Source organism: Danaus plexippus, chromosome 2 (assembly GCF_018135715.1).
Source record: "Danaus plexippus chromosome 2, MEX_DaPlex, whole genome shotgun sequence".
Lineage (NCBI taxonomy): Eukaryota > Metazoa > Arthropoda > Insecta > Lepidoptera > Nymphalidae > Danaus > Danaus plexippus.
In genome coordinates, this window is record NC_083537.1 from 357,038 (window position 1) to 376,567 (window position 19,530).

At 31.8% G+C, this 19,530-nt stretch overlaps 3 non-coding genes across 3 annotated transcripts; 2 read left to right on the forward strand and 1 right to left on the reverse strand.

Annotated features, from left to right (window-relative positions):
- Positions 1-6,400: 6,400 nt before the first annotated feature.
- Trnas-aga (transfer RNA serine (anticodon AGA)) lies at positions 6,401-6,482 on the reverse strand. Its single transcript has one exon. It is a non-coding gene; the product is annotated as a tRNA-Ser (tRNA).
- Positions 6,483-9,746: 3,264 nt separating this feature from the next.
- On the forward strand, positions 9,747-9,828 carry Trnas-aga (transfer RNA serine (anticodon AGA)). Its single transcript has one exon. It is a non-coding gene; the product is annotated as a tRNA-Ser (tRNA).
- Positions 9,829-18,939: 9,111 nt separating this feature from the next.
- Positions 18,940-19,021, forward strand: Trnas-aga (transfer RNA serine (anticodon AGA)). The gene has a single exon. It is a non-coding gene; the product is annotated as a tRNA-Ser (tRNA).
- The last annotated feature ends 509 nt before the right edge of the window (positions 19,022-19,530 follow it).

Genomic DNA, 19,530 nt, shown 5'->3' on the forward strand with positions numbered 1-19,530 from the left:
CAGGATGGCACTAAAATGGCGCAGTCAAACAATCAAGCGTCAAATTGGGAGCGGTTCCACAAAACAAATGAATTGTATGTAAATGAACAAGCGATTAGTGAGAGGTGATCGAATTATAACGTAACGAGCTCGCAATCAGAGTAACAGCTTGTGTGGCTTTGACTCTGTTTATATTAGAGCAGTTCCCATTAAAAATAACTTTTACATAATCTATCAATCATTTAGTTATAATAATAAAAACATACCCAATCAAATCAAAGACACGACAAGTGGAAGGCTCCTACTTCTTTTATTGTCCAAACTTATGTTAAAGAAACTTATATTGGCTTTTAATTTATTGATAGGGATATATAATTTCTATTATGGTCGTTGTTTTCACATTTAATAAAATAAACTCTTATCGGCGTAAAAATAATTCAATAGGATTTTGTTTAATTTTTTTTTATTAAGAAGTCTGATTTAACCTATATGCGGAGGATCATAAAGTGACATACAAACAAAGAAATTTCAATTATTCCGTAAAATTATGATTTCTAAGAGTTTAAGAGACCATTGGTTCTAATAAATCAATCCGTTTCCAATATTCATATTATAGTTAATATCGAAAAAAATTGCTTACAGTTCTCACTAAGATGCGATGGTGTTGGACATACGGGAATCACATAACTCTTTCCGACTATTACATAGATATAATAATATATTATTCGTTTTGGGAGACAATAATTATATACATTGTAATCTAAGGCTTCACCTAACAATTGCGCTCGAATTACACGCGCACAATTAATCAAATACTAATTAATCATTAATCAAGGGTTACATTATCACTGGTTCGAACCCGGGTTAATCAAACAGGTAACGTTATTAATGACGGGGCGTCCATCGATGCAATATTCGATTAATTGTCTCAATGTGTTTCATTACCAACATTCAATATCATATTCATAAGTCTATAAGCTTTATTTCACACGTAAATGTCTGTCACAATTACAATAAAGGTCGCGCTAGGCTACAATTAAAGTTATTGAAAAGAACTAATTAATGAAAATGTAATTATACAGAACTGATTTTATTTAACATAAAATGAATTTGGTTTTGTATAGCGACAAAATATCATTAATACCAAAAACATTTTTTTTTAATTTCTCTGAAATACTTTAAGGTCTTTAATTACATAATGCAATTATAAATAGTAATAGTTATGTTCCTTGAACCCCATATAGCTACTTTCTGATACAAATACCTGTATTATGAATTTCATAAAGAAGGTTTATTTGGTCATATCATATAACCGTAAATCTTCTTCACGTAACTATGTTCTATATCAAACATGACCCAGATACAATTTTATAAATTATAAATGAAGATTTTCAACAACACCAGTCATTTAAAAAATTAAATGTGTGATATTACTTCACATAGAACAATAGCGACTCCGTAACATCAGGTCACGTACGACATAAATTGCAAAATCAAATGTTTCTTGGATGCCTACTGATAAAAAACACACATTAGATACACTTGTAATAATAAGAAAGGAAAGCTTGCTATACATTCCCTTAAAAATAAAAGAATATCAACTACATTAAATACATACCACGAGAAACTGTTCTGACTTCAGTGATGTTTTAATTTATGATTCCAGTTAAAGATTTTGTACTTAAAGTTATATCCATTAAAATTTTATATTACTGAGGAGTTAAAAATTTAATTCCCAATATATGAATTCCGCTATGACGCCATTTTTCTGAATGGCCGTAAACATGAATAATTTTAACAGGAAAAACAACAAACAGATGTCGTATCCAAGTGATCGTGGCCTGATTACAAATCAGTTATACTTTGGGAGCGTAGTTTCGGATCCAACCAACGGGGAATGTGTGCAATCATTTCACTTTTAAGTATTAATTTCGTTAGAATTCTCTTCAGTACAGGGTATAAATGACATCCAACGTAGTAGAGATTTACAATTAGATATAGTTTCAGTTCTGAGTACACATAGAACAATGATTTTTAAAATCGTTGTCTTTGGACCAGCTACTTCGTAATAGAACCTCTCTTCACCAACCACCTTTTTTTCTGTCATCCCCCACGACATTACTTTTTTCAATCATCCCTTCCTCCGACAATTTTTCCAGATTATCGCTCAAATAATTATGTTTAATTTAAACAACACCAAACTAACGATTTTTTTTATGCTATAGGTGGCAACCGAGCAGACGGCTTACCTGATGGAGGTAGTACCGTCGCCCATGGACATCCGCAACATAGATTTTCGGATGTGTTGCCACCATCGATTAGGGAAGATATGGAAGGAAAAAGTGAAAAAGGGAGAGAAAAGGGAAGCGGTAGGAAAGGGCGGGAAAAGGGAAAGGGCAACCGGCTCTCTCACTCGTCGGACGAAACACAGCCATTAAAGACTACTTCACGCCGATCTTCTGTGAGAGGGAGGTACTTCCCCAGTTGAGCCAGCCCATGTTCGAGCTGCAGTAACTTGACCACAGCTAGGCTATACCACCTATAATAACAACAACACAATAACAATTAAACAACATCTAAGACAAGAACGGATTGGCTTTTAATGTTATATTTTAATATCTTTGTATGGTTTAATGATTCTAGCCGATTGTAGTCCCCAAATAGGTTTCGGATTACAGTTTTTAATGTCCGGGTTTGACTTAAATCTCGGTTAATTCGTGTGGCACTTTTCGACAACCTGTATAAATATTACTTACAATAATCTTAATAGCGATGTATGATGTCTTTGTGAATCACAAGGGAGTCTGAAAATCGGATAGTGCTGGCACTAGACTGTTTTTCCACTGCTCCCCTGGTAACCTCAATATTAGACACAGATGGATGACCTGAGGTGGATGACCTCCAAGCGTGAAATCATCATTATTAAAACTGCTTAAAACTTTTGTTTTTAACAATGTCAATGCACTGATTTTAAATTCATCATATTAGTTTCACTTAAATGAATACTCGCGGAAGTCTTAGATCTCATTATATTAGATACTATTTATTTTTAAAAAGTACTCCATTTCTAACAAAGAAAAGAGCATAATTAAAAGAAAAGAAATTAATTGGATTCTAGCACTAAAGACTGCTATTAACGAGTTACGACATGTTGGAATTGAGACGTAACAGTTTTTTAATGTGAAAACCGCCTTATGAGACGCCATTTGTCATTTATGTATAATACATAAGAACATGGCCTTAAAATAAATTTATCGCAAGAGTTCTGGAAAAAAATTAACAAAACTAAATAGTAAAATTTTTAAATTTTCAATTTGTAATAATCGGCCAAGTGCGAGTCAACATCGCTGTCGAAGGTTGCCGTACCAATACCCACCAATAAAAAAACGGCAAAAAAACATTACTTGTAAGATCCCGTTTACCGTCTTTCGCCTTTTGTACGGGACCTTAAAATACTTTTTGTTATTTTCATGATATACTTAATAAATTTTATAAAAGTTAAAAAAAAATTCTTTACCAATTTAGCCTATAAATAAATTTTCATTAAATGTGAATAGTGAGTTGCCAATAATGCATCGAAGGCCAACTCGTCATCAATAATGTTACGTTCGATTAAATCACGTTTAAGCCAGCTATGATACAAACAAAATTATAATTAATTGTTATTATTTACATTGTTGATGCGAACGTTCTAACTCAAAGTAACATTTATCTCACTCTGCTTATGTGATCCGGAGTCTTGTGTTTTAAAAATTATGACATTTATACCGAAAAATAATAAAAATGGAATATTAACATTGTTAATGTTTACGCAGAACATCAACCTGGTATTGGCACTGGTTAAAACAGTTGTTCAGGATAGAAGGAAAACTATATAATCATTATATTTGATTTCGCTTGGTGTGACGTTTTCTACTATTAATATTATAAATACACGCATGTGGATGTGTGCATGTACGCTTGTGCGGATGTACGGATGTATACATATAGCTTTATATATTTTATTTTAGTGAAACTTTACTGTTATGAAGCTTAGATATCAGAATAAATAAGTTATAATTTGAGCCGATATATCGTGTAACAAAACGAAGGTTCGAGGTATATCGGTTGTATTGTGCATTAAGTCACGCAACGCAGACAGTAGACGTCGCTGTCGGTTGTCTATCATTGCATTAAAACACTTGAACCTCATTCTGAAGTCCATAAGGACCAAGTCCCAGAGTATAAGTATGAAAGGTGTTTGAAATGTTTCAGTTACGCTGAAAAGTATTTTATCGTGACATTTTTTAAAACTATCTCTAGATATATCTGGAACAAGAAGTAAGATTACAAAGTTTACAATGTATGTAGTACAACAATACAAGTTTAGTCTCAGGTAATATAAGTTAATTTGTAGGCGTCGCCTGTGTCATGGTTCAAAGTGTCGACCGAGTTATAAACGACAAAGCATCCGTGGATCCTCTAATAGTAGTTGTATATCCTGCTTTGTAAACTCTGTCTTCCCAAATGCTCGTTTAACTTACGAAGATAGTTATTTTGGTGCACAGAATGTCGTGTGTTTATATAAAGACGAATCGAATGGGAAATATTAAGATGGAATTAATTATTTATCTTTAATTGAAACATTATCATTTGCTTTAATTTATTAAATTAATTAATGAAAAATATTTATTTGACGTTAGCGAGGGTTTTGGTTTTCGTCTTTGTGAATTATTAATCTTATCAAGTCAAATATATTTATATAATCAATCTTTTTTTCTTCAAACTTAGGTTCCTGAACGATGTGACCTTATTTCAGGGATGATGTGACCGCTACGCGTGGTGTAACCTGATAGAATTACTCCTAACTTTGTCAAATGGACATCAATAAATGATTTTGTATTAATTAGTTATAATGTGTCGCCGGTCGCGTCGCGTCGGTCACACGCACGGTCCGCTAATGTATTGATTTATTCAATTTAGATCTATGTCAGACTTCTCTGTGTCAATAACAATCATTTAATATATGTACAAATATAATAAACACAAACTTCTAATAGTCGTCTTACAATTCTTATATTTACACCATTACACGTATTGCCTTTATACCTTTGACTGGAAATCGTTAACTCGGGAATTAAAAATACATATAAATTTTAGTATTGTATGTAAATCATAAAGCAGACAAATAATAAATCATAATTAGGAGTTGTAATGTTCATTAAATTTATATTTCAGCTTTAAAGCGCTGATTCGGTTATTCTGCGTTTTATGGAAGTGATCAAACTTTGTCAAACTTTTTACGGAACACGAACATGTGTTTTTGTTTATTTTTGATGTGTGACTTAATGTATGTTTGTTGTTGTCTGTGCTGAGCTCATTTCACACTCAAAACAAACAGGACAACAAAGCAACTCTCATTTAATTAATTATTCTTTTAAACAAATTTCCAACGTGGGATTAAAGAGATTATGGGAACAATTACATTATAAGAATAATATTTGTTAGATATATTTTCATTACTTTGAGAACTTCTATTCATATATATCATAAATGTATATATTTTTACATATTATACGTTGTTTCTGCCGCGGGGATTAGACTTTAAAATTCATAGTAATTATGAAATGATGATGATTCTTTTTAAATAAAAGGAGTTGTTGGATTCGATGTCTCCTTAAACAAACGTTAAATATCACAGTACGTGACGTGGAATTAGACGTAATCTCAAAGTATTAGTGGCTAATTTGAGACGCCACAATAATTAAAAGCTTTAGATGGTTTAATGAAGAATATTAAAGAGCTTATGAGAAGCAAGTGTCACGCAATTTATTAAGCAGGCTGTTCAATGAACTTATGTATATAGAATATTTTTCCAATAACATTTGATTTGCCCAGGATCCGAAATTATCGTTATCGTTACCACAATCTGTAAAAACTTACTCGGAAACTGATTCATCATCGAGGATGATTTTATTCGCAGCTCCATCGCTTAAGCGCCCTTTCTTTTGTTTAGTCTCTTAATAAAACTGATAATCCCTTAAACGTTTTATTATTATATTTATTATTCTGTAAGTTAATAATGTCTCAAACGTTCAGAATTAAATCCGGTTATTTTTTTGTTCTCGATTTTAATTTGAAGTATTTGAATGATATTGTATTTAGGTGTTTTTGATGCACGAAAACAAGTATAGATAACTTTATTCTTTTAATATAAAACCTTAGATATAAAATAAAACTGCTACATTTTAGCTCTCTTTCTAAGAAATGGACAAGAAAATAATTCTACTGTAGCTATAACCAAATTTTTCTACAAAAATATTTTCACGAAACTAAAAATTACTTTTAGATATATTCATCTATATATTATTAGGTGTCGCATCGATCGCTGATTGTGTCCTGAATATTTCATTAAAAAGAAATGTAAAACAGAGTATGAACCCGCAGTCGGTAGGATTCGAACCTACGCTCCCAGAGGGAATCTGATTTCTAGTCAGACGCCTTAACCGCTCGGCCACGACTGCTATACGATGATCTGTTTGTAAAATCATACAATTTTATTGAGAGCTTCAACCTTTCTCTCTGCGAGTAATTTTTGTTTCCCAATAGTATGTAATAGCTTATTTAAATGTACTTTACTTTCTTAAACGGATCGCTTGTTATATCATCATCATATCATCTAGCCACTCTTGGTCCACTGCTGGACATAGGCCTCTCCCAATTTTGCGCCACAATACTCGGTCCTCTACACTTAGATAGGACACTTCGATTTTGAAATCTGAGACTTTCGTGAGTATTCATTTAAATAAAACTAATATTTTTCGGATTTACTACGGGTATTTATCATTTTAAAAAATTACATACTTCCGACGTTTCGGTTACTTGTCAGCAACCTTGATCACGGAAACGTCTAAACGTCTGCTTTGATTTTTGTTCCTATTAAAATTTTTCGCATTAACCTTAACCGTAAAGCTGCACAAAGGTTTTTGACGTAAAAGGCTACTAAGCTCGATCTTCAACTTTTCTTCTTCAATCCACTCAATACTACAGGACGCTCTGCCCTTCGTTTATCGGTTCGCGGTCTCCTCTCTAGAACCTTTCTGCCCTTATGGCCTGTTCCTCTGAATATGTGTTTTGCCCACTGCCATGTCAGCTTGATATGCCATTAAGCTATGTTTGTTACTTTAGTTTGCTTACGAATTACTATGTTTCAGATTAGTTTCCTCACTGAACCTCCGAGCATAACAGTCTTCATAGTTTAGAGTTATTGAAAGTAATGGCTGGGCAAATCTGTTGGGGCTCTCATTTGCAGCATACGTTAGCACAATTATGGTTTTGTTTTCTAACTTTGTGGTTTAATATCCGCCTCCTATTCCAGCTATATTTATCTTTGGATTTCCCAGTAAAAGTTTTCTCTACCTCGTTGAGGCCTGAATGAATACACTCTAGCCAAGCTCAAAGAACAGAACTGGCGAACAGCACCGTGTGTATTATTACACGAACCATTTGGAGCCACTTCTGGCTCACTTATAACTAAAAACTATTTTAGATAAACGTGTCAATTTGGTTTATACATTAAGACTTGCGAGATAATGTGTGCTATAAATTTCATAAACACATCTCAAACGGTTATTTGGATACTTATAATAAAAAAAAACCTTATTTTTATCACTGACTAACCTATAAATAAAATTCTAGCCTTCTTCCAGATTACCTAAAACGGTTCAAATGTTGTATGCCAACGTTTTTACGTAGGTATTTACGTAAAAACAAAAGAAAAAAAATAAAAAAATGGTAATTGTTTTATCATTTTATTATAATTTTTCACTTAATTGATTCAATAAGAACTCTTAACTTATATTGTAGTTATATTGCAAGAATCGGCAATTAATGTTTACGATAGCCGGTCTTTGTGTGGACTTTTAGGTCTTCGCTTAAATAAATAACCTGTGTCATACCACCTTATTTTTTTATTAAAATATTTCAGTTCGAGTACTTATGACTTCGTTGCTTCTGGACAACCTATATAAAGTTTAACGTATATAGTTTTAATATGTGAATATTTTTATAGCCTTGAAAATTTCGAAACGTGTTATTTCTTTGTTGTTATTGTATTATTATGAAAATTTGGCTTCTTGGTAGGAAGTAAGCATCGAAGCAAATAGTTCGTTACGAGAACTAGTGGAGTTAGACCTGAAGCTGCAGTATATTATCCAAAGTTATAAGAATAAAATATTTTTTATGCTGTTATAAATAAATCACAGGACTTACCATTGATCTTTTCACAAATTTACAACTTACATCTTTTGTCAGTAAAGTCAGCAATCAAAGCATAATTTTGCCTAGCCTACCCTCAAACATGTTTTCCAAGAGGTAGCGTGTGAGGATGGTTCTAAGGCCATTGGGAAGAAGTCTTTCTGTTTGAGAGTCATACAACTGACTACAAATTCCTAACTGCCAAGAAAATCTCTTTATTAGAGGCAACAAGTATTCCGGATTATGTATTCAGCCTTCTCTGATGGCTTCTGTGGCTGGACCTCAACGTCCAGGTAATTGTAAGGTATGCAATTCTTGGCAATACACCGGACATTTCTACAATGCTGCCTTTATAGTTTAAATGGACCAGAAACTCCATTGGTCTAGACGCAGGAGAGGCTAACTTCGGAAGTTACCTTACGTCCCATTGAAATTTGTAAGGATTCAGCGTTTAGTTACTGTAACCTTTTAGTGTAATAAGTTTTATTTTCACCAAAGTATTACGATTTTTCTATTTAACCAAAGCAAAGGAAGCAATTCTAAAACAAAGGACATGTTTTATCAAAAGAATACAGACAGGAATAACATAATTATAATATGAATGTTTTACGTAATTGTAATGGTATAATTAATCAAATATAATATTATTTCTCTCAGACTTAAATTATGCGTCAACTTTGAAAGCTCGCATTTCTCTAAATCTGACTTTGTGTAAACGCCTGAACTTCCTCAAACTTTCTGTATGTTTATTTTTCATAATGTGTGACTTAATGCGTGTTTGTTGACTTTCTAGAGACCGTGCAAACACTTGTTTTGAGATCGGTGGTAGAAAATGTTCCTTAATTCAAATAAACCTGTATTGAAAGTTATTTTTCTTGGGGCCTTCTAAAAATTAACAACCAAACCGGATTAACATTTATTTTCTTTCTTTTAATTCTGTCCCGGAAAAATAAAAATAAAAATTTAACACAAATACAAATTGTCAATTACGGAAGCGATAAAATGTTACATTTCAAAATTGGTTCCCAAATTTAAGATATTAATACATTCAAATTAACAAAACGTTAATGTATTATAATTTGTTATTAAAGTGAAATAAAATACAGACATATAATTTATTTATTGTTACTACACCTGCAAAATAAAAAGAAATTCTTACGTCTATTTTGATAAAAAATAAGCTGAGTTCTTAACTAAAGAAACTGGTAGTGATACAATTTGGGTTAGAAGCCTATCTCAAATGTAATATTCATATCATCTTGTATGTGTTTCAAAAATTTGCGAGGGAACCAGTGAAAGGCGTTTATTATATCACATTAAACGTGACTGAAATATAACGCCCATTGGTTGATGGTAGCGCCGTTTAACTTAACTTTTTGTTTCTTTAAATGCATCGTCACAAGGTTGTGATAAAAGTCTATTTTTATCGTACCTAAAACATAAAAATGTTAAATAATCTAATTTACATTAATTTTAGTTATAAATTTACATCTGAAAAATAAACACGATCTCTACAAGCATTAAGTCATATAGCAGTCGTGGCCGAGCGGTTAAGGCGTCTGACTAGAAATCAGATTCCCTCTGGGAGCGTAGGTTCGAATCCTACCGACTGCGGATTGTAATTTTTTGTTTATTTTAACGGCTTTTTTTTCAATATTTCAATAGTTTACTTTGATTTTTATTGATCATTAGCATCAAACATTCCGAAAATGCCATATTAAAATTATTACAAATAAAATGTTGTAAAAACAAAACAACTGTAGTCCACAGAATATATATATGAAGATATAAATAAAAATATTTTATTTGTAGATAATAGTTTATATTCAGTTTAACATACATAGTATGTAAATACAACAAACTTAAACTATATAGAATATTAATTATTGATTTTATTTTATCATGACAAATAAAATGGTAGTCATTTAATATTTCAATAAAATATGTTTTTGATTCGAATTTAAAACTGTTTTCTTAGATTACCAAGAAAACATAAATTTAACTCAAAAGGTTCTGAAGTATTTAAAAGAAAAAGATGAAGATTACTGTGTAAGTTAAATATCAAATTATTTAGTAAAACTTTTATCAAAATTAATTTATTCAGTACAAATCAAACCGTGCAACAATAAGATAAAATATGTTTTTACACTTACGAACTTCCTGTCCTTTCAGACACTAGGAACAACGAAAATATTTTCTATACTAATATTATTAAAAGGGAAAACTTTGTTTGGTTGTAATGAATAGGTTCAAAAACTACGGGACTGATTTTAAAAATTCTTTCAAAGTTCGAAAGCTACATTATTCACAAGTAGCATAGGCTAGGTTTTATTAAAAAAAAATAGAGTTCCGTAAGATTTTTGGGTTTATCGGACACAAGGTGTGAAAAATCAACCAGAAAAGTTACTTATTTTGCCTACGCTGCCCAAACTATAAAAGATAGAACCTTAAAATATTGTAATGAAACGTAGATCTTATAAATATCTATAAATAACTCTGCAACACACTATACCTATCTATGTCGAGTGAGGCACAACAACCATATTTTTTTTTAAATCTTGAATTTTTTTAGTCTACATTTAAAAGCATTTATTTTTATCCTTGTCAAAATAAATTATTTTATTACTAAGTACACTTTATGTAGATAATATTTGAATGATTAAAATTGGACTTTTGGTTTTGAATAAGAATATTAAATAGTTCTTCTCAGGGATAACAAAAGTTCTTTTCAGAGCTAGAATATTACACGCTATTAACATTTTTTTAACTTTTGAAAATGCTTAAGAGAGCTAGGTCTCAACTTTCTAAATAAAATTCTCAAGCACGGGCATCAAGAATACGTCGTATGGGAGAATCTTCACCTGAAAGTTCGCAACGCCTTGCCGAACAAAGTCTGAAAACGCAACGAACGCAACGAAAACGAATTACGCGCTCAAGAGTCGAGGCTGAAGCGTTCCCAACGTCTCCATGAATAAAATATAAGGACCTCTTAGTTGAGCGAAAAAAAAGTTGAGTGTCGAGCGTTTGCAGCGACTTAGAGCTCAGGCAGAGAGACATCAGTTGTCCACAAATACAGTTCGAAATCAAATTTCAGCTAACAGTAATAGACTGGCTAAATAGACTGGCTTTCAGATATGATCCGCAGGTTGATTAATCACAACATGCGTCCGTTCAAATCGGGGTCATAAATAAGATCTGCTCTAACTGCTCTACAAAGAAATGGGCGGCCGAACCTAACAACGTGTATATACGAATTTTTAAACAAAACTTAGAACTTAACTCCTCAGATAATTTAAAGTTAATTATTTATTCAGATCGCACTCCACAGACAGAAGCAGATATAATGCTCCCACTGTAAACGAAGTAGCCGTTGTATTGGTCGATGAAGACAAAGGTCCCAGGGATATAGTTTTACACAAAAGAGTTTCTGAGCTACATTGGTCCTACGATCCACTATAGTATCTATAATATTTGTGACAGGGGAAGACGGTTATTATAGCTGTTGAAACTTGGAGATGGAGTTTTTCCATCTTAAAATTTGGGCACCGATTATGCGGTTACATTGGATGAGTCTCTAGGCGAAATAGTCCATAATTTAGATAAATAGATGCTATATATCCAAGCAGCGAAAACTTACATCAAAATGCTTTTCGTTGGCTGTGTTGTAGAGCAATAGTTTCTCCCCGGAATTAAACAGTCACCGAAATAAACAATTTAATTATGCAGAAAGTACCGGGTGAAGTTAAGTGCTATAAATCCATAGACACCGTCACTAACATCGAGGACGCAGTGCACTACCTACCTACTACTTACCCACCTACTACTACTAGAATAAGCATATACCAAGATAACCTACATATACCAAGATAACCTATGATTCCTACTGATTTTGAAGCTCTACAATAATCGCTTTAGTTATCTACCCTAAAACAACGGGTTGCGCTCCGGGACTGCTGGCAGAAGTGAAAACTAAGTATTAATTACATTTAAATATTTTCATCATTAACAACTTTACATCCACATAAAGACAATCTATGCAGCCTGCGGATAATGACTGCGTCGTCGATGTTAGTGTAGGTGTCTGTGATTTGACCTGGGAATCATTTTGCTGTCCGTGTCTTTACTGGGTAGGCTTATTGCAGCGGCAAGAGACGTTCACGCGGGCGGAGCCTTGGGCGACCGCTAGTATTTTATAAAAACAACTTTCATGTATGAGGGGACAGTTTATAAAATTAGGTAATAAGAATTTATATCGTAAAATTATATATATAATATCGTATCGATAAAGCAAATATTATATACGTCTACGAAATAGAGGAGAAGTTAAGCTTGTTAAAGTTTAGTATAAGTTTTTGCTTTTAAGTCCTAATACCAACCAACAGTACTGAGAGTGATGAAACTGTATAAAGTATAAGTTTTAAAATATATCTTGCTGAAAACAATAAACGATCGCTACGGAAGATTTGAATTATGAGTCAGACAACAATCGGAATAAAACTGTGTATCAATTCCAAATGAGACTCAACATCGGAAGTAGCAATTAGACATATTATAATCGAAATGTTTGTTTTTAGAGAACGTTTGAAGTTTGAACATATTTTTTTAACTTCTGTTATTAGATATTCATAGTATCTTTACCTAGTTATTGCCTCACTCTTTTATTTAATAATTTTGACAGACTTCATCAAACTACCTATTGCTTTGTGGTAAGTTATTTTTTTGACTATTCAGTAACTCTTTTGAAAATTAGTTTTCTTTTTTGTTATAAATAATTTTATTTTACGATATAAGTGACGGATACATCTAACGAGGTTGCTTGTTTAACAAAGGGATAACGTCTGCTTGAGACAGCAAATGGTAGACGGAGACGTTTGGGCACATAGAAATAAAACTAACGAATTAAAAAAAAACACTGGACCGATGTAGATAAAATTTGATGATAGTAATAAGAAAGACTCTCCTTGTATAAAAATCACTAGTAATCAATTCAAATCTTTTTTAAACTGACTTAATAATAATCATAATAATAATTTATTCATGTCATTTTGACGAAATACCACAGCGCTGGTCTGTGCAAGGTTACCCAAAACATTGGTGTAAGTTAATAATTAATATCAAGGACCCAAATACAGTAGAGCAATGCTTGTCCTCAGAAGTTTCCTTACTTTCACACCAAATATTATAAATTTTTGATGAGACTGCTTTAAAAAGTAAGATTCATCCACTTTAATGATTTGATGTCACTTTCATCTACTTTTTCGTTAACTAGCCGCCTCTGTATGTTCAGGAATGTGAACATAACATTCAATATATGTGTCGTGTGTGCTCCTCATAATGTTATGAGGAAGGAACGTGTAAAAATAACTCGATAGAAACAATTATTGGTTAATTTAAACGAGATTAACTAACAACTTTATATTAATATTATTTTAGAGCTGTAAATAGAACGTCACATGGATGTAGGTGTAACTGAATAATGAAATAAAATATATATTACATCATATCATTGGCAAAATAGAGTTTTGGATGAAAATTAAATAGTAGCAATTGAATAAGGAGTCAACCGTGTCACAAATCTGAATATCAGTAATGTTTTGACTTCGTATTATATATTTTTGCGTATGACACAATGTTAGTGAGAGTCTATGTGCGATCGATTCCTCGGATAAACAGCTTTTCTCTCAATTGGTAGATGAAGACCCTAATCTAACATGGCATGCACACTTAGACCACTTGCAAGGAAAAATAAATTCACTCACTGGGGCAATACGTAGATCGTCGCGATGTATACCACACAAAAGTCGTATTATAATATATAATTCACTTGTAAAGCCATTATTAGAATATCTTGTTGAGATTTGGGGTAGTGCATATAAAACTAATATAAAGGATCTTCAGATCTCGCAAAATAAGTTACTAAAGTCATTATTCCATCTAGATTACCATATGTCAACTAAAGAATTGTACAAACGTACTAATGTATTATCAATTAACCAGTTATACAAATTTAAAACATGCATATTAATTAGAAAAATACTAACAAAAACAGTACACACACAAATAACGTTTTGAACTAAAACTTACAAACATTACACTAGAAATAAACACAAACTTGAATTACCCAAGACCAGGACGAAATATGGAATTAGATCACTACAGTTTGAGGGAGCAAAACTATACAATAGCTTACCTAGTGAAATTTACAATGAACAATCCTTAACGATTTTTAAGAAAAAAATATTATCTTATTGTAAAAATACTTACATTAATCACTTTTGAATTGTATAAGTCGTTACTACTGTACTAAATTGTCGGTTAAATTATTATGTAAAATATCTCATTTAAGTGAACATTGTATGTTCTTTATGAGAAAAATAAATTCTTAAACCACAAGATTGACCTAAAGTTATTAGTATTAATTTTCATAATTTAATAATCCGGTACTAAACAGAATGGAATTGATGTCATTGTATTATACATTTTGTAACGTGTATTGTCAACACACCTGTCTTAAGACCTGAAGACTATTTATAGTGCTTTTTAAATTCCTATGAACCAAGCAGATAAGATAAGATAAATTCTATGTAATTAAAAACATATAAATGGTACATGATTTAAACGCTAACAGTAACAAATCAAAGGTTAATTTTAGTCCATTTTTTTTTAAGTACACTGTGAGATAACAAATAACAGAAAAGCTTTGAATCATTATAGAAGAAACGAAACACACCGCAATCGTTTTGTTGCTGGTGAAAAAAGCAAACTCAATACCAAGCAAATGATTGGGCTCCAGGGATAATTCTGACGGTCTACTATTTTACTTATGTACATCGTTTGGTATTTTATTTTCCACTCTTTCATGTTACAAATATTAAAATAAAATAAAAATTCTTAAGTACAAACAACACTATCCCCTAATTATATAAATACAGCATTAAAATGTTATATAATATTGTTTTTTAACTTAATAGTAAAATGAACTAACGTTATATTAGTTTTGTTCCGGTCTCGGTTATATCAAGATGATGTCTTTAGTTAAAATCTTTGGAACTGTCCCCAATCTAATGCAAGCCAACTCCTGAGATATGTGAGTGGTTAGACGGACAAAATATCTCATATTTTTAAATTAAATACACCGCCTAGTTTGCTATATATCATACTTTAATTAGCAGTATATCTATATGTTGTCTAATAAGATGACAAAGTAACCGTTTACTTGCCTGATGGAGTATCCTGCCGCTAAGTTTGATGTCTTTTTTAGGTGATATTTTGACACATGTTGGTATGATGTCGTGATCCCGGCATCTCTTGAGGAAATTCAAGGATGGTAATAATTTGGCTTTCTTCGTCATGAGGTACTCCAACCGGCGTATTCTGTTTGCGATTTCCAGTCCGTACTGGTTCACATAATGAGATCTAAGATTTTCGCGAGTATTCATTTAAATTAAACTAGTATTATTCGGATTTACTACGCGGATTTTATTATTTAAAAACTACATAATCCCGACGTTTCGGTTACTTTGCAGCAACCTTGATCACAGGCCACCTCGTCTGCCCGTGATCACGGTTGCTGCAAAGTAACCGAAACGTCAGGATTATGTAGTTTTTAAATAATAAAATCCGCGTAGTAAATCCGAATAATACTAGTTTCATTTAAGTATATCTATATTTTTAAAATTAAGGCTTGTCATATACCCGTTCTTGTTTACAATCTATAATGATTTAATTTCAATGCAGTTTTAAATAAGTTGGATGACTATTATTTTGTTACATGCGTTAGTTCAAAATTACATAGTACGAAAACTAAATACAAGGCTAAGACTATTTTTTTAATGTACATACACGAAATACAGTAATGTTATAATTACTGAAATTCACTAGCGAATCTAAGTGAATCTGAGCAGTATGGACATTAAAAAAAAACACATTGGTCTAACAAAAAAGTAATTATGTTTCAGTAAAGTGTTTTGAATTCCTTGCAATCGAATTGCACAGATGCGCCCACGACTTATGATACTTGATGTAACATACATGAGGTTAATAATTATTGACCATTACATCTCTTATCAGACAAAGCTCTGTCCAGACTCTGTTTTTTATTTACGTATTTGAAACTGTTTTAATATTATTTTTATATTTATGACATTTATCGATATTTTTGTCTTCCTATCTATTCTATCTATTCTTGAGGTGGTAGAGCCTAGCTGCGGTCAAGTTACTGCAGCTCGAACATGGGCTGGCTCGACCGGGGAAGTACCAGCCTCTCACAGAAGATCGGCGTGAAGTAGTCTTTAAAGGCTATCTTTCGTCCGATGAGTAAGGGAGCTGGTGCCCTTTCCCTTTTCCTTCCCTTTCCCAACTTTTTCTCCCCCTCTTTCCAAATCAAGGGTGGCAACACAACCAAAAATCTATGTTACGGATGTCCACGGGCGACGGTACTACCTCCATCATATAGGCCGTCTGCTCGATTGCCCCCTTTGGTAGAAAAAAAAACTGGGTGGTCACATATTTCTTTTTTGCCTTTTTATTTAAAATACTTTCGTTTTATATGTATTACCTACTATAAATATCATAGTAACGATTAAAAAACTTACAAGACGGATGAGTCTCTTTGATATGTGACAGTAGAATATCCTACTTTAAATTGAATCCCACGAAAAAATATTACTATAACCAAAATGAAAATCAATAATGGTATAATATATAATTATATTTTGATATAATGTTTGCTTCGGTTTCGCTTTTAATAATCCTCTTTTGTAACGTCTTCATTAGTTGAACAAATTCAAGTTGTGAGGACACCTGCATACACGATAGATTAATTTGTAATATCATTTGTTTAAATAAAACCGTATTTACACAAGTCAGACTATTCGTATTCTATTCTTAGTATTCCGAGTATTCTATAATAATATCCGTAATCTCAAATTCTAAGCATATCAAATTTCAATTGATATATATTGATAGTAGACCAAATGCATATGTGATTATTTTTGATTATATTGTTTGAATACAAGGTTTCATTTATGTTTTGTAGACATTAAAACATATCAGATTATTCTTTTGTAACATGTTCGAGAGTAACTTTAAGTTTATATCAACACATAAGAATCAGTAAACAGTTCTCAATCAGATGTTCTTAATTAGTTACGCAGAAGGGTCGTCGTTATTTATCTGTTTTGCTAGTAGTTCCGATCGTTAGCCGCTAATCGCCAGATGCTAGAGGTTAAAACTCTAACGAACCAACTTAGATCTGTATAAAGTCGTAAATAAAACAAATAGGCCTCTTGTAAGCCTGGTATCAAAGTGTACTTAACTGTGTGTCCATTACAACGGGAGCCTTAACTGAGCTTATGGTATTAGCTTTAATATTGTGTATTTTCACATTTAAAAACTTCAAACTATTTGATTTTTTTGTTACTAGAAATAAAATAGAATATATTTATTATTTATAATAATTTAATTTGTAACACGCTTTCGCGTCTCTCATCTCATCTTAGAATGTAATACACTCGTGAATAATATATACGAAGCCCAACATTTGTTCCTTTTGTTATTCTACTATTGACTGTTATCAGAAATAAAAGAAATATACAACAGAATAAAACAGATTCAAAATAAATCAAATCTCCAATTTCCTGCTTCACCGAGTGACATCCTTAATTTAGTGTTGTATTTATTGTAGGACTGTTTTTAGTTTGAGTCCGGCTTAAGATTAAGGCGAGAGTTATGTCCGATCCTTCGAGTGGCCTTAACTTGGAAACTTATTTAATTTGAAGCACATTCGGATAACAACAAACGTGGCTCGTGTATACCATGAAAGATAGGAAAAATATTAACCAATATTTTTCATATAATATTTTTAAATATATAAGTTAGTGAAGTTATCTAGAATCAACCGTTTTTCCTTGAGGCACCGAGCTGAATCTAAACTGAAATAAATATTAATCAGAAACATATTTTCCACCAATTTTATTTGGAACGAAAATATTAGTTACTAAAATAATATATTATAAAAGTTTACTTTGAGTCAATATACATCTATTTTATGGAATAATTAATATTGCCTCAGGGATTACAGTAGTGTTATTTACCCGCAAATATAATTGTTAGCTTCAACATAACAAATAAGCTGTAATATTAGTTACAAATACAAACAAAATTAAACTGAAGCTGTCGATAAGAGCAAAAAAATATCTTGAACATTAACACAAAATACATCATAAAATAATATATAAATAAATTACATTTTCGTATATAATACTATTAAATACTATTAAATTTTCTAAAATCAAATAAATTTTTTACCGATTCAATTCATGCATATTTAAAACACGAAAAGAACATAATTTACCTTAGATCTGTGGTGTTATACATATATATATATATAATTATATTTAAAAACAAATTAATTTTAATTTCACATTCCAAAACGAAGTCTATTTTAATCACATAAATATAACTGTGTATAATTTATCATTATTAATTCACAAATTTCATTTACGTTTCATTAAAACGTTTTAATTTCTGCCAACGTACATACATACGTAACATGTCGAACGCCATTTTTTTTATTTGGTGAAAGTAAAACATAAATGCTAATAGCATGTTATAAAACGGTCATATAAATAAGAATTATAGTGCTCGTTAAAATATTAAGTGGTGCACTGTTACCTACCGCTCACTTTATAACTGTACACTGACGCTTGTAATAATAACAAGCAAGCAGTCGTGGCCGAGCGGTTAAGGCGTCTGACTAGAAATCAGATTCCCTCTGGGAGCGTAGGTTCGAATCCTACCGACTGCGGGTTTGTATCTTTTGCTTAAAGTAATTAAATTTTTAATTCTATATCCTGTAAACAAGACTCACCAATACTTTGAATATTTGAATATATTTATTGTATAAATAAATATAGCCAGCGGCTTTAACAACACTATCAACCTCTTTTTAAAAACGCATTATCACCATTACGAGTTCTATTCGATTTCTGAAAGACTGCTTAGTCAGATCCTGACTCGGGGACAAAACAACTACCTCAGGATAACAACGTTTCGATTTTGAAAAATATTTTTTAAAACTCAGTCCGCAATTGAAAGAGTGCGGTATCAAGCATTAAGTTGAATTGAAAAATTCTTTCTTATTGAAATCGGTTTAAAAGTAGCTAAGTTATGACATCAAATACCTAAGAGTAAAATTCCCGTCAGTCTCACTCCGGTCCATCCAGAAATTAGCCCTAAGAAACCGACAGACATTTACGTATCGTATATACTTTAACATGTACAAGCATTTAATGAGGAGATGTTAATTTGAAATTC